A 16,340-nucleotide genomic window follows, 5' to 3' on the forward strand; every position below is an offset into this window, starting at 1 on the left:
AGTGTAATGGAAAATACAGCCTTCTACACAGCCCTGGGCAAGTGATTAGTGGCAATGGTGACTGAACTCAGACAAAAAACTGCACTGCTGCTTCAGATGTCAACAAATTGGGCACTGTTACACTAATGGGAGACTTGAGAGACCTCCACCAACAACGCTCTGACCTCGTTCTCTTAACCCACAGTGACTTGAGACTTGTCTGTGCTAAAGTCTTAGCTGACGGTAATTTGAAGCCACGGGATAAAAGAAGGGATGTGGGGCTCAATTATCCAGCAACAGATCTCCAGTGAAATCAATGCAATTGTGTCACATGAGAATTTGGCTGGCAGCCTCCGAGCTCTGCATAGGGGAAAACCATCCCCTCAGAAATGCAAACTGAAGTGAAGCAGGCGAGGAATAATGCAGACAATGAAGCGCCACTCTGGGCATGGAATATGCTGGGTGGAGTCTAATTTCCTCTCTGTCAGCCCAGTTTGATCCCCACACGTTACTCCACGAGCAGCACTCCTGACCTATTTGAACACAAACCAAATCAGATCAGGCCACAGCATCTCCCTGCAAGAAAAAAAGGACATTTCTCTACTATCCAGTTAAGACAGTGTCAGGCAGCTACACTGTGTGCATACTGAAGACCCCACATCATAGACACATCATAATTGCCCAGGTTAGCAGAAAATGCTCTCCTCTGGTGAAATCACTGAAGTTAGACACTCTAGACTCAAATTGTTATTTTATTTGTCAGTGTAGCATTGCATATTAATAGGGAAATTAGGATACAGGACTGCAGGATGTAGAGTATGTGCACTTTTCTTCCAGCAAGTCTGAGTTTCATGTATACACACAGAAGTAGTTCAGGGGTTCCTGCACATAAACAGTGACATAAGAGTGTGACATAAAGAGTGACATAAACAGTACCACAGAAAGTCAGGCCACAACCTGAAGAGCACACCATTCAGGATTGGTTCCTTTCTCTTACACCTGAGACTTCACCCATTTGAATAGTGCCAGTGGGACCAGGAGTAGTGTGGAAACATAACAGCACAGATCTAGAGGAATCTCAAGCAAATCAAAGCACATGGACTCTGTGTCCAAAACAATTTCTCAGCACCAACGTGGCATTACAACACAGGGGGGTTTTGAGAAGGCAGATGGAACAGTGACTGAGTTTTCAGAGATGCAAGAGCCTAAGCACCATGCCCAGTGATGGGGACACTGGCACACATGGCAGTAAAGCATATTTCCTGGTTCCTTCCAGCAGCCCTGCCAAACCTCAGTCTGCTACTGCTAAGGAAAATAAACAGTATATGAAATAACGACCTGAGAATGACAAATAAAGCACAAATGCTGTTAATGCATTCAACAACAGTGCTTTCTCTAGGCCCTGTGTTCTTTCCATCAAAGCTGGAACTGCAGCACTGGCAGTGCTGGCTGGCTGTGATTGACTTGCTAACCTGTGAAGTGCCTAAGTCTTCATCCTAATTAACACTTGGCAGTGGCAACACAAACTCCCTGGCTTGTAGATGGTATATCCTCTTATAAACACTACACTTGGCCACCAAACTGGAAAAATAGATAGGACATTCATAAGGAGTGCTCAGCATGGGAAATGCCAGCATTTTTTTTTCCCCTGGAAACTATTTACATTGCCGAAATACTTCAATAAGAAAAATTATCTGAGACCCTTTCCCTTAATACGCATCCTGTTCTCATTTGCCTTGTAGGCCACAGAGTGCAGCATTCATTCTGAGTCAGACTTGAATTACTGTAGTACAAGCAGTGCAGAAGGGAAGTACAAGCCACAAGTAAAGGAAAAATATGCATTACACTGTGTCTCACTAAGAGGAATGGATTGCCTACACATCACAAGCTACCTTTATATCTTTCTTGGCATAGACCTTTGTCACACAGCACAGAGGAACTATTTAGGAGGATTCAGCAGATCCAGAAAGAGGCTGGCTTTCCAAAAGAACCAGTGAGAACAAAGAACCAGTGCAAAGTGGACACTGAGCTGCTTTTGAAAGCCTAACAAATGGTCTTCTGACTAAATGAGACCGTGCTGGGCCAAGAAGGAAGATAACCACTAAGGTCTTGTGCTGAAGTATACAATACACACCAAAAGCAAACCTTTCCTGTCCAAATAAAGGGTTGTCATCAAACCACAGAGGCAGACAACCACAGCCATGAGAGTGTTCAGCTCATAGTTGGCTCTCTCACCTGCTAGCCCTGCATACTGCCTTTGAGACAAGCACAAAACTGACATAAAGCTGTTTCTAGTTAGTTTGATTTTTAGTTGATCAAGTTGGACTTGATGATCTTTGAGGTATTTTCCAACCTTATTGATTCTATGATTCTATTTGTTGTTGTTGTGTTTTGGGAGATTTTTTTGTGAATGAAAAGTGAACTTTCTTGGAAATTAGTCTTTTCTTTCAGTTCTCTTTCCATCAGGAGTATCTTAAGGATGGAAATATCTTTTGAGCCAGCTCTGATGGGCACACAGGGAAGCAATCTCACAATTTTCTTGAATGCTTCCAAAAAGATCTACACCTCTTTTTAGCTTTGTGCCACCAAAATGGTGTGAAAGAGCCTAAATTTAGAGAGGAATCAAGCCACTTTAGATTAACATTATGGCGACTATCTTAATCCCATAAGAAAATCAGTGTGAGTAATTTTAGGTTTATCATGTTCTGGGGCAAATTGTGATGAGCATAATGCTGAAGCACTTAGCTGAAGCAAAATCATTACAGTGGAATTTCCCCAGGCACCCAAATTCAGGCTCCTCTGAAGGGTGGTTGTAGCCAGGAGGGGGTTGGTCTCTTCTCCCCGGCAACCAGCACCAGAACAAGAGGACACAGACTCAAGCTGTGACAGGGGAAGTTTAGCCTGAAGGTGAGGAGAAAGTTCCTCACTGAGAGAGTCATTAGCCATTGGAATGTGATGCCCAGGGAGGTGGTGGAGTCACCATCCCTGGAGGTGTTCAAGAGGGGGTTGGACGTGGCGCTTGGTGCCATGAGGTCTGTGGTGACAAGTTGGACTTGATGATCTTTGAGGTCTCTTCCAACCTTGGTGGTTCTATGATTCTGTGTGTGTGATTTTGGGCAGCATCTGCCACATACAGTCAATGCTACAGCCTGGTACTGGGAAGAAGCAGACTACTACAATAGACCTTTGTTGTGCCAGTGATTCAAGCAATTGTTTTTAAAAGCTGCCTTAAAGATTTCTGTTCTACCACCCTGTAACTTTCTACTCAGTTACTAAAAAGAATATGTTTTCTGAGCATGAAACAATATCATTTTTGTCAGGAGTCTGGAAATGGAGCACTTCTATGAATCAAAGAAAGCTCCCTTTCTCTTCCCAGAGTGGTTCTGGTTATGGGGAAAGAGCTTTCTGTGTGAGTAATCTTTCTAAGTAGGAAGCAGAGCTCCCCTATTGCTAGGGAAGAATGGACCTCCAGTAGGCTAATATGTGATGGATGACTGAATGCAAACTTGGCAACGTTGTTCTCCGCTACCCAAAGAATACAAAATGCCACAGGCTTTTCGTACACAGGGACTCTCTACTTGGAAGTGCTGAACACTTGGCAACATCCCACCTCACTTTAATTAAAACTACAGTGGCAAGACAATTAAGCATGTGAATTTAGAGAGAATTCTTGCAACAAGATCAACTGATGATGAATTTATCTTTGATGACTGACTCATGCATAAGCCAAAAAAAACCACCCCACCACCACATAAAAGGAGAGTTATTCTCATTGACTCTGCAGCCTGAGCAGGAAAATCTCACACTTGAGATTTTTTGAGGATGTGATGTATATTAACTAGTATTCTTTAAAGCCTACATCCAGATATACTCACTGAAGCCATAGGGTGTCTTTGTTGTTTTGGCAGCAACAGGATGTGCAGTACATAGGAGAGAGAGAAATGATTCCGATAGAAATCCAGTAAAATATCACATTAAGGCCATGTGTACTTACAGAGGCACAGAGACCATTCCAGCCAATGTGAAAAACAGGCACAAAGTTATGAAAATGTTGTTCTTTCAGCAACAGAATCCCTATTATATCCCTTCCTTCAATGCTTGAATGCTTTCTGATGGATCAAGAGACATCTCTTGTCAGGCAGAATCCCATGCTGACTCCTCCTCCCCAGTCTGCCCATTCCACACGGTTTGGTTACATCATGCATTGAACGATTTCACTAGCTGGAGGCATGCCCAGTTTTTAACTTTTCCCACATGTGGAAGGCATTTAACTCCAGCTCAGAATGGACAGAAGGTCAAATGCACGAGTGGACAGTAAGGAGAAGTTTCACACTTGTGTAAACCCCAGAGGATGAGAGGAAACTGAGACAACTCAAGACTGCGTCTCAGGGTTGCTCACGTTCCTTCTTTCCAGCACTCCTGTTTCTCAAAGAACTGCCGTCTTCCTTCTTTTTTTCCTCTTCACTACACAGAGAACCTTTCTGAACAGCTAATAATAGCAATTGTAAGTTCTTTGTGTCCCAGAGCATCAATTATTATGTCTATTCACTCTTTCTAATACAAAGAGGACCTCAAATGCTGTAGCAACAGTAACAACATCATCAACTTCTGCTCAGCTCCTACACAAAATCAATAGAAGCTATGGACAGCATGTCCACTTTGATAGCAGGTTGGTTAATGAATTAAATTACACCTTATAAACTCAGAAGTGGTCTGTACCCATCCCTTGTTGTTCAGCTCTTGACCTCAGGTTATGATGTTTCCTATCAAGAACTCACCAGCTCCTAGTCCTCCAATTACTTGCAGTAGCTTTGCCTATTTCTAAGCCTGGGTGATGATGAATTCACTCTGATTGTGATCTTCTTTAGTCTCCTTCTCCAGTAACAACATTTTTTTTCCCTGCAATATTGCATCAGCAGCTTCTTTTAAGCTACTAAAGGTAGCTGCTACATTTCGCAGTACTCTCAGACTTCTGCAGTTTAGGAGCATGGGTTTTGGTAACAGAGACAAGCTTGAGAAGGGTGTGCTAAAGTCACACCAGAAACTGAGTCTAAGAAAATGCATGTTGGTAAATCAGAGGACAATCAAAGTCTCCAACTGCCACAGTTCAAAACAAATGGCCTTTATATATTCTTGGAAGGCTGAGGTCTCTAACTTTCCAGTGCTGTAAATCATCTATTCCTAAGGCTACAGCTTTAAGAGACACCGGACTTTGAAGCTGTCAATGGCTCTTCAGCTTAGCAGACTGTGATGGCACGGGTCCAAGAACAAATATATCAAGTGACAGGCTTCAAATTAGAGCAATTTTTAACCACTCTGAATTTCTCATGTTTCAGTGTATGGCACAAAGCTAGGACAGGTAGATGTGTAGCTGAAAAAGAAGCAGACACCACCCTCTGCATTTACACTTACTGCCAAATGTAATATTCAACCTAGACAGACAGCAGGGTTCACTAATGGAAACAGCCCACTGAACACTTTCTCCCCTACAGATTTGCCAGGACAGGACATCCAGTTACACCAGACAACTCTTACACAATCCAGTCTACTGCATGGCCACTTAGCACCACTCGAAGCTCTGAGGACAGCCTGCCAAGCCAGGTGAGCAGATATACAGTTGTGTTGTACAAGGAAAATGGCAGAGAACCGCACAAGCAGGTCTAGGATTTCAAATGGTTTTACCAGAAGGGCAGAAAGGGTTAAAGCTCTGGCTCCCAAGCAACATCACTGTCTCAAATCACACTGGCTTCTCAGTTCTGCCTCACTCTTGAAAAGGATAAAAAAGCCCCAGAAGCAGAGACTCTGCCATCTGGGCTCATTTTCTTATCAAAAAGTGAAACAATGCTCAAGATCAAACTTTGACAGTCTCTTTACAGCAGAGCATCTTCATTTTGTGAATAGTCTTTGGCTTTTTAAAGGTATTTTATTAAAAGCAGTAACATGACAAATAAGTCACCTGATCTGAATTTCAAACACCTTCAGAAATACTGCTCTGACAACATGATGGTTAAGTCACTACTGAGGAGAAATGATCCAGGCTTAAAGGGCTGGGCTCAACAATTAAATGAAGAATACATTTCCATTAACAAAAAACATCTCCAGCTGAGACAGTCACTCATAACTTTGTGGAGCACTTCAGCCTGAGTTCAGGGGTGTTCCCTGTCAGTCCTAGCCTGATTAAACATCAGTATTTCAACAGGAGGATTGGAGCTGCTTGTTTCTCATCACCACAATGTACCTGGATGAGATTTCTTTAGCAGAATGCCAGACTCCTCTCCAAATGAGACATGCCATTCCAATCTGCAGGCTGCACGCTTTTCAGCAGAACCTTTGGCTCTTCTACAGCCTTGGAAACACTGATAAAGTAAAACTGCAGTTATAGGATTAAGGACTGGAACTTGCAAAGAATTTCCCCTGGGCTGAAAGGAGCCAGAGGACAAAATTAATGAGCAAAAGCTATGGGAGACAACTAGCAATTTGCTGAGGATAGTGACAGTGATAGGGTCAGTGACAATGGGGAGAGCAGTGCCCTGTACAGCATCTCTCTTCTCTGCCCCTTGTCAACTGCTAATGGCCCTTGCTCAATTCAGAGACACATCCTCTCCTAAGTGGTTGTGCAGAAGTGGAGCAGCTGCAAGGGGGATGTGCTGGGAACACCCTGAGAACTCTTCTAAATACTTTTAAAAGTCCCTGCCAGGGAAGGTGGACTTCAGACAGACTGATTCTCTTCTTCTGGCTAAACACTTTCGTTTGACCAAACATGTGCTCCTGAGTTCCCAGGAGCAGCAAGAACAAAAAAATTCCCCCAAACCCCAAAGACATTGTAACATTTTCCTGTCAGCCTTCCTGGGATTTAAAGGACTGTTGCTAGCCCCCACTGTCCACCTCATCCCTGGGCTGCAGCACACAGGTTTAAAAGGCAAATGCACAACCCCAGCATAATAAAACAAAACTCACGCACAATGTTAATCAAGAAGTGTGCCAAATTAATTCCCACTAGTTAATGAACTGGGAGAGAAAACCAAACACAACAGCATGACAATAAGGCTTTCCCCAGGACATAGAATCACATGAACCCATTGGTTTCTAGTATGCTCACGAAGGAAAAGTGATAAATATCTTTTAATGGGCGAGTGGGCTCCACCATCATTCCAAACTTATTCCTGCATAGTAGGGCAGAGAGTATTTCAAAAGTTAGAATAACAGCCAAAAACTCTCTCTCCTGGTAGCCAGAGAACAAATCAGGCAGGGAAAACTCTGTAAAGGTGATGGAGCTCAGAGTTTTGAGTCAGTGGGCTTTACTCCTAAATGAGGCTAAGCATGATCACCTTCTCGCACTTGGCTTCTGTATTTCAAGCCAATTTGAGCCTCACTGGTAAGTGCAGACACAGTCATGCAGAAAATCTCAGTGCACAAGGCAGCAAGTAGTTAAGACTCAACATAAAGCAAGGGTCTCCATTTTTCCATGCTGAAGAATTTCAACCTCCCGCTCCCCAGAATCCTCCCAGTGAAGTCCTGGTAATAAGATACCAGCTGAATCTTCCTTTGTGTTTCTGCTCCCCACTGCAGATTAATGTTACCATACTCCTAAGAGAAACTGGAGCCTAGTGGGGGCAGGGAGGGAGGTGACAAAGGCTTTGGTGCAAATAGGTGTGCAGACAGCAAATTAAAAAGGGAAAGGGCCTGATTCTCTCCAAGTCCAACACAATAGCACAGGAAGAGGAGTTACCTGGGAGGTGGAAGAGCTGGAAGTGGATTTAGTCTGGTACACCAGGTAAGGATGGGGGAAACATTCAGTACCCCATAAGAGATCTCAAATCTGCTTTTTCACTCTTCCTGTCAATTCAGATTCTACCTGCGGTTCTGTAGGTGTCCAGCATTCAGCTAACTCATCCTTCATTCATTCATTGGATCAGGTTGGTGTCACTGAGACATTTCTTACACTATTATCACACCTGACAATAAAGGCAGACTGAAGACAGGCATGCTCCCATTCAAAGACATTCCCTCACCTGATCCCTGGCTATTCAGGCTGATGGTCATAACTAGGAGGGTCATGACAGAACAACTGTTCCATCGCAAACTCGTGTGGGAGAAGAGCTCCAGAGTTTTGAATTCAGGCAAGCAGCAGACTTACCTTGCAGAGTGGCAGAGACTAGATCCTGCTGTGAGCAGCCTCCATGAAATAAATAGGATGTTCCAGGCAGCTAGCAGCGTCTGACTTCGTTGCCGTCCTGTCAAAACTCGGAGAAGTTGCGACGTCCAATTTTGTGCGCGGAAGGCAGAAACGTTTGACAGTAAGGCAAACTGGTCAGATCAGCCAGATTCTGCTGGGTTTATATAGCTGAGCTGCAAATCCTGATCCTTGGCTCATTCCACTGTAATAGGACGCCTGAAGGCATTTTTTTTTTCAGTTTTGCTTTAAAGGAACAGCCTCTCCCTGGCTTCGCTTCTGAAAGACACACAGGCACACTCACACACACACACACACACTGTCATACACAGGCGCACACACACACACACACAAAGAATTTGCATGCAATTTATGGCTAAAGAAGGAAACCCCTGAACCATTAAAAAAGAAGAAAGTCAGCTCAGGGCAAATGACTCAGAAAGGAGAATATTTTCCTGACAGCATCAGCAGGGCACGGTATCGGGAGATTTAATCCCCTCATCCCCGTTATTTTAACGTTGCCAAAGAGTAGCAAAGTCAAATAAAATCAGGGGGACCACAAGCAGGATTTCAGTTCCAGAAACTCCTACAGAACATCGTGGGGCTGATGTGTAGCTAGTGTAAATCGGCTCCCCTCCCCTGGAGTCGACTGAAAGCACTGAGATTCACACGAACGGGGAGCCTGGCAATTCCCTGGCATTTCAAGCTGTGATCTCCTGTGAGTACTTTTACACTCCTGCTCTCTCTAGAGGCACAGGGAGAAATCAGGAGACAAATCCAGTAAGCAGAGTCCTGGCCTGATTCTTTGTACAAAGATAGCCCAAAAACAACAAAGAGGAGAGAAAAGCCCGAGGAGGATGATTCAGGAGGGATTCCCTTTCTTCTCAGATCTGATAAAGAGCGATTACGTGGCTGTGTGGGTAAAGATGATCCAGCCACTTTTGTGAGGCTTGTGGTTGCTCAGTCATTTAGCTCTCTCTGCTTCCCATCTCAGAGCTATCAGTAACACACAGAGTGTCCATCTGGGACCTCTTCAGAGGCGTTTGTTATCTCTAACTACCCTTGGACCTCGGGTTTGTGACAAAAAGTAAAGATCACAGTTAAAGGAGTCTCATGAACACTGATCTCAATCCTACCTGATGCTAACAACCTTCCTCTCCCTTGCCTATACCCCAGCCCAGTGTGGGGCTGGTTTTCACTTGTTTAGGGTGTTTGGAGGAGACACGGGATGGTGACACAGGGGGAGAAAGGAAGCTTAACATTTAACTTTGGGTGAATCTTCAAGGGTTAAGGATGCAGCCACTCTTCTGTTTGGTGATTTGTAAAGCAAGACAAGTCCAAACACCTCTGAAAACAATGAAAGCACAGAACACTACTCACCAGTTTTAAGGGACAACACAGTAAGAAAGTAATGGGCTCCTACACAGGAGCAAGAATGCCCCCAAAAGGTTAAAAACTGATTGCCTGTGCCTCTCTGATCATCTTTCTTCATGATCATATCTCCTCCCAGCTGGCCTTTCCCAGGCTCCATGGACTCACACATCACTTTCAGAGTTTTTTCCTCTTTTGCTGTCTCACAAGCACAACACTACCAGGAAGATTTTGCCCATCCTACAACATTTAGGAATGAATGAGAGAATTCCTGACTCTGAAATTCAGAATCACCATTTTAGCATCATCATTTTTGGAGATCATAATGAGTTGAGCTCTTGTACTCACTGAACTACTTCAGTTTTCTTCCCAGTGGCTTTCATACATAACATTGACCTCATGTGTGTATTCTTTTGTGCCTAATAATACCACTGACCTCCTGCCAAGCTCCCTGCCACAGCACAAGGCACAAATTTCAGTCATTGCCAAAGAGATGCTGATGAAAAATCAAGTAAAACAAAACCAACCAACCAACCAAAAACCTTGGGGAAGTTGTTGCAAATGATTTTCCCAACAATTATAGAGGTGTTCAAAAACCACTGAGATCTCAACTTACAGTAGGCAGTGATGAGTCTATAGCAGCCTTTTACAAACACCTATTTCCAACTGCTGAGTTCATTTTCGGTGTGCTGGGTTTCACAGCAGCCATTCCCTAAGAAAAGGAACAAGACTTTGGGGGAGAAAGGGTCAGAAATGTTGACTAATCCCTGTGAAAGGCACTGTATCCTCTTTGATTCATAGAATCATTGAACGGTAGGGGTTGGAAGGCACCTTCAGAGATCAAGCAACCCCCCCTGCCAAAGCAGGGTCACACAGAAACACATCCTGATGGGTCTTGAAAGCCTCTAGAGAAGAAGACTCCATAACATCACTGGGCAGCCTGGTCCAGTGCTCCATCACACCCAAACCAAAGAATCTTTTCCTCAGGTTAAGGAGGAACTTCCTGGCTTCCAGTTTGTGTCCATTGCCCCTTGTTCTATCACAGATCACAACTGAAAAGAGACTAGCACCATCTTCTTGCCACCCACCCTCCAGATCTCCTCTCAGTCTTCTCTTTTCCAGACTAAACGGCCCCAGGTCTCTCAGCCAATTGGTTGCTGATTTCAGAAAAGCAAATCATGTTCTCATGATCCTCTCTCTGAAGGAAAAGTCAGTTCTCATGATGGTCCTGGTACCAGCCTATGTTAGCTCCCTTACAACTATGTAATCCTGTGAAATTCAATTAAAACATGTACTCAGGGCCAAAGTCAGAATGTGAGATGTAGAACAATTTTCCCTATAAAACCTGCTGGGAACTCAGAGAGGTTAAAAAAACTCCAAAACTAAACAAACTGTTTGTTGCCCCATGCATCAGTTGTCCTTGCACATAGCCAGGTCCTGCATGTGGGTCACAACAACTCCATGAACACTGCAGGCTTGGGGTAGAGTGGCTGGTAACTGCCTGGCAGAGATAGACCTAGGGGTGTTTGTCAATAGCTGGCTGAGGATGAGCTAGTGTGTGCCCAGGTGGCCAAGAAGGCCAGCAGCATCCTGGTCTGGACCAGCAATAGTGGGGCCAGCAAGGGGCAGGGGAGTGATCACACCTCTGCATTCATCACTGGTGAGGTCACACCTCAGGTATTGTGTCAAGTTTCAGATGCAGCAGAGCAAGAGAGACATCGAGGTGCTGCAGTGCAGAAGGACAACAAGGCTGGTGAAGGGTCTGGAGAGCAGGGCTGGTGAGGAGCAGCTGAAGGAGATGGAGCTGTTTAGTCTGGAGAAGAAGAGGCAAGGAGAAGACCTTATAGCTCTCTACAACTCCCTGCTAGGAGGCTGCAGCCAGGTGGGAGTCAGTCTCCTCTCCCTAGTATCAAGTAATAGGACGAGTGGAAGTGGCCTGAAATTTCACCAGGGGAAGCTTAGTTTGGATATCAGAAAAATTTCCTTCCTGAAAGAGTGGTCAGGAGGTGGTGGAGTCACAAACCCTGAAGGTGTTTAAAAAAAATGGCACTTGGGGGCACGGTTTAATGACCACGGTGGTGTTGGGCTGAGGTTTGACTTGATGACCTTAAGAGGGCTTGTCCAAGGGAAACAATTCTATGATTCTGTACAGTTGCAAAACACTTCATGTACTGACCACACCCAGGGGTCTAAACAAGCTGAGGTTTGTGTGTAAGCTGTGGAAAGCAACTTGCAGGAGGGTTTTGGAACATTTGCTAAGGGCAGCTTTTGTGCCAGCAGCTGTTGCATCCAAATTGAAACCCAGTTTTTCTCCAATAATTCTCCACCCACTTCCCTGACTTCAAAAAAAATATGCCCCATGAGATAAGTTCCAGGTAAGAGTTCAGACCTGTCCTTGTTTTATCTTTTGGGGCTCAGCCATCCTTAATCATACTCTGTTGCAAACACTGAGCGATACACTGAGTCAGAAGCAGATGAAAACATGAAAGAACAGAGAAAATGTATTCTCATTAGGAAGATAGCTTTAGGTTGTGATCTGTAACCAGCAGGACTGAATCTGAATTCTGTGCCCTGTGGTGTCCTCTTTCATTAGACAGATGCTGAGAGCAATTGATCCTCTTTTTTTGTTAATGGAAGGGACAGGGAGAGTTGAAATGAACATTGAGCTTCCTACTCTTGGCTGCATTGAATAGAATCACAGAATCAATAAGGTTGGAAAAGACCTCAAAGATGATCAAGACCAACCTGTCACCACAGACCTCATGACTACTAACCCATGGCTTCCAGTACCATGTCCAATCCCTTTTTGAACACCTCCAGGGATGGTGACTCCACCACCTCCCTGGGCAGCACATTCCAATGGCTAACAACTCTCTCTGGGAAGAACTTTCTCCTCAACTCAAGCCTAAACTTCTCCTGGTGCAGTTTGAGACTGTGTCTAGAATAGAATAGAATTAACCAGGTTGGAAAAGACCTTTGAGATCATCGAGTTCAACCTATCACCCAACACCATCTGATCAACTAAACCATGGCACTATCTCATCCAGTCTCTTTTTAAACACCTCCAGTGATGGTGACTCCACCACCTCCTTGGGCAGCACATTCCAATGGCCAATCTCCAAACTGGTGACACATGGGTTTGATGGGTGGACCACTAGATGGATAAGGAACTGGCTTGATGGCCGCACCCAAAGAGTGGCTGTCAATGGCTCCATGTCCCAGTGGAGGCCAGTGACAAGTGGAGTCCCTCAGGGATCAGTCCTGGGACCTGTCTTATTCAACATCTTTGTGGGGGACATGGACAGTGGCATTGAGTGCACCCTCAGCAAGTTTGCTGATGACACCAAGCTGTGTGGTGCAGCAGACACGCTGGAGGGAAGGGAGGCCATCCAGAGGGACCTGGACAGGCTGGAGAGGTGGGCACAGGCCAACCTCATGAAGTTCAATAAGAGCAAGTGCAGGGTCCTGCATCTGGGTCGAGGCAATCCCAGGCACAAATACAGGCTGGGCAGTGACTGGCTGGAGGGTAGCCCTGAGGAGAGAGACTTGGGGGTGCTGGTGGACAAAAAGCTCAACATGAGCTCTCAGTGTGCACTTGCAGCCCGCAAAGCCAATCAGATCCTGGGCTGCATCAGGAGAAGTGTGGCTAGCAGGTCGAGGGAGGTGATCCTCCCCCTCTACTCAGCCCTGGTGAGACCCCACCTGGAGTACTGTGTCCAGTTCTGGAGCCCCTATTACAAGAGGGATGTGGAGGTGCTGGAACGTGTCCAGAGAAGGGCCACGAGGATGATCAGAGGGCTGGAGCACCTCTCCTATGAGGACAGACTGAGGGAGTTGGGGCTGTACAGTCTGCAGAAGAGAAGGCTCCGAGGAGACCTAATTGTCGCCTTCCAGTATCTGAAGGGGGCCTACAGGAAGGCTGGGGAAGGACTTCTCAGGATCTCAGGTAGTGATAGGACTAGGGGGAATGGAATGAATCTGGAGGTGGGGAGATTCAGGCTGGATGTGAGGAGGAGGTTCTTCACCATGAGAGTGGTGAAACCCTGGAATGGGTTGTCCAGGGAGGTGGTCGAGGCCCCGTCCCTGGGGGTGTTTAAGAGCAGGCTGGATGAGGCTCTGTCCAGCCTGATCTAGTGTGGGGTGTCCCTGCCCATGGCAGGGGGGTTGGAACTAGATGATCCTTGTGGTCCCTTCCAACCCTGAATGAAACTATGAAACTATGAAACTATGAAATCTCTCTTTCTATGAAGAACTTCCTAACACCCAGCCTAAACCTCCCCTGGAACAGCTTGAGTCTGTGTCCTCTTGTTCTGTTGGTGGTTGCCTGGGAGAAGAGATCAACGCCTACCTGGCTACAACCTCCTTTCAGGTAGTCCTGCTGCGGCTTTATGCACTTACAAGATCATAGCAGAGACAAAATTCAAGCATAAGGGATAGACAGATCCAGGAATATCCTGATATTTATGAATGTTGCTATTATTATTAACATTAGTGTCTTGCAAAAAAATATGCTCATTATTACCTCAGGGGAAAAAATGTTACAACAGAGGCCAGTTAGACTTAGTTCCAACTTAATACCTGTGTTGATTCACCCAGTCCTAGAAATGATCTGCTTTGTAGTAGCATATTAGAGAGTGAAGACATGGGCATGGACACAGGGGGAATGAACACTGATGTTGGCACAGCCCAAGGAGTGTTTTGCCATGTGCATAGTGCAGCCAACGTCAGTAAGATAGGAGTGCAGTGAGCTACTGGAATGAAACAGAAATGGGCAGAAGATGCTGCTCTGGGACAGGGACAGGTACTTGATTTGAACTATTTTACTGAGCCAGGAGAAGTGTTCAGTGGCTGTGGCTGGAAGGAAGTGTATTCCTTATAGAAAACTTAGAGTAGGACAAGGCTCAAAAATAGCACCAAGAGCACACAGCCAAGGCAGCCAGCTTGAGAAACAGCACCAGTGCAATGTGTCCTGCTAGAGACAGCTTAGCTCATTTCATGTTACAAGGAAGATGAAAAATCAAGATTTAAAGAGAGACTGTAAGATGCTTCGTTCCTCCAACTTTTAGGTCAAGTAGTTTCCAGAGACATTTTGATACTTCCTCATTTAAGCTACTTTGCCTACATTTTCTGTCCTTTGAGACCCTATTGATAAGATTTCTGGTGCAGAACCTAGTTCACAGTACTTCTGTCTTTAGGTTTGCATTACACTGATTCCTTTACAACTGCAGCCACATGCAGGTCAGTTAATCCCAGTTCACATTCACTACTATTCTTGCAGTCACAGAATCACACAGTATCACAGATTCTCCAAGGTTGGAAGAGACCTCAAAGATCATCAAGTCCAACCTGTCACCACAGACCTCATGACTAAACCACGGCACCAAGTGCAACGTCCAATCCCCTCTTGAACACCTCCACTTTATCTGCTGCTTTTCAGTTGATTTCCCACTCATTTGCAGCACACCGTTGTCCCACTGCATTCACTGCTGATTACTTGACAATCATTTGCAAACAGATCTGATTTCAACGAGAGCATTTGTTATTTAGAACCACTCAACACTGCCATACAAGAAAACACTTCCACTTACCTCCCCAGAAAATCTCTCACAACTATTGCTTTCAATATCTGCTGCTTGCAGAAATCCATGTTCAACACTAGTATTCTCCCTCCCCTGATGTGATTACTCTCAAACAGAATAAAGGCTTTCAAGCACTGCACTTGTCCAGGGCTTATATTTAGGTGAGAACACTAATTTATACAGTTACACACAGACCATTCTTTCCCAAACATTATGGACACTGGTGTGTGACCACATTCAGCCATGCAGAAGACAACATTGCTTTGAGGCAGAATTGATCCTGGCAATTGCAACCCTTGTTAAAAGGCAGCAAAGTGCCCAATCTTTTGAATAGAAGAGAGTAGAATTAACCAGGTTAGAAGAGACCCTTGAGATCATCGAGTCCAACCTATCACCCAACATCATCTAATCAACTAAACCATGGCACTGAGCACGCCATCCAGTCTCTTCCTAAACACCTCCAGTGATGGTGATTCCACCACCTCCCTGGGCAGCACATTCCAATGGCCAATCTCTCTTGCTGGGAAGAACTTCTTCCTAACATCCAGCTTAAACCTCCCCTGGTGCAGCTTGAGACTGTGTCCTCTTGTTCTGGCGCTGGTTGCCTGGGAGAAGAGACCAACCCCCATTTGGGCATCTGAGAATGCAGAAACTCACTCTTAACCCAGGGAAAGTCTGGCCTAAATATATGAATGCAGGAACTGAAGGTACAAGCAGTTGCTGCACTGACCAACACCACTGTGAATTTCAGAGGAATCAACTGCACACATAAAGGCAGTGAAGTTGAGATCTCACTGAAGGAAAAAAAGGCAAGACTAAAAAGCCTGTAGTGACAGGACAAGGAGCAATGGTTTTAAAGCACAGAAGAGTAGATTTGGATGGTAGGAATAAGTTCTTTATCATGAGTGTGGTGGAACACTGGAACAGGTTGCCCAGGGAGGTAGTTGGGGATCCATGCCTGGAATTCTGTGATCTAGACATCACATCATGCACATTGTCACTGGCATTCCTGTGAGTCAAGGTAAAGAAACACATAGACAAATCAGTATTTATCAAGTGTTCCAATCAATGTTCTATCATCTATCCATCTGGCATCCATAAAAGATCCACTTCAGAGTAAGCAGACTCATTGTGTCCACTCTTTGCCTGGCTTTTCTGAAGACAGTCCTGATCCATTGACATAAAACTGTGGGGGGTGTGTGTGTGCTTCTATTTGAAGGCCCTAATAAGAGAGAAAG

General features: G+C 45.0%; 1 protein-coding gene across 4 annotated transcripts in view; it reads right to left on the reverse strand.

Annotated features, from left to right (window-relative positions):
* The window catches only part of LOC137449793 (tenascin), an 85,903-nt gene extending 77,627 nt beyond the window's left edge, over positions 1 to 8,276 (reverse strand). For all 4 annotated transcript variants that reach the window (XM_068155634.1, XM_068155633.1, XM_068155631.1 and 1 more), the window contains exon 1: positions 8,117 to 8,276. The gene's annotated coding sequence lies outside the window, so the exon portion shown is untranslated. The remainder of the gene's footprint in view (positions 1 to 8,116) is intronic.
* Positions 8,277 to 16,340: the final 8,064 nt, after the last annotated feature.

This window comes from Melanerpes formicivorus, unplaced genomic scaffold, assembly GCF_026170545.1.
Source record: "Melanerpes formicivorus ecotype bairdi unplaced genomic scaffold, bMelFor1.0.p_v2 SCAF_33, whole genome shotgun sequence".
NCBI classification, from domain to species: domain Eukaryota; kingdom Metazoa; phylum Chordata; class Aves; order Piciformes; family Picidae; genus Melanerpes; species Melanerpes formicivorus.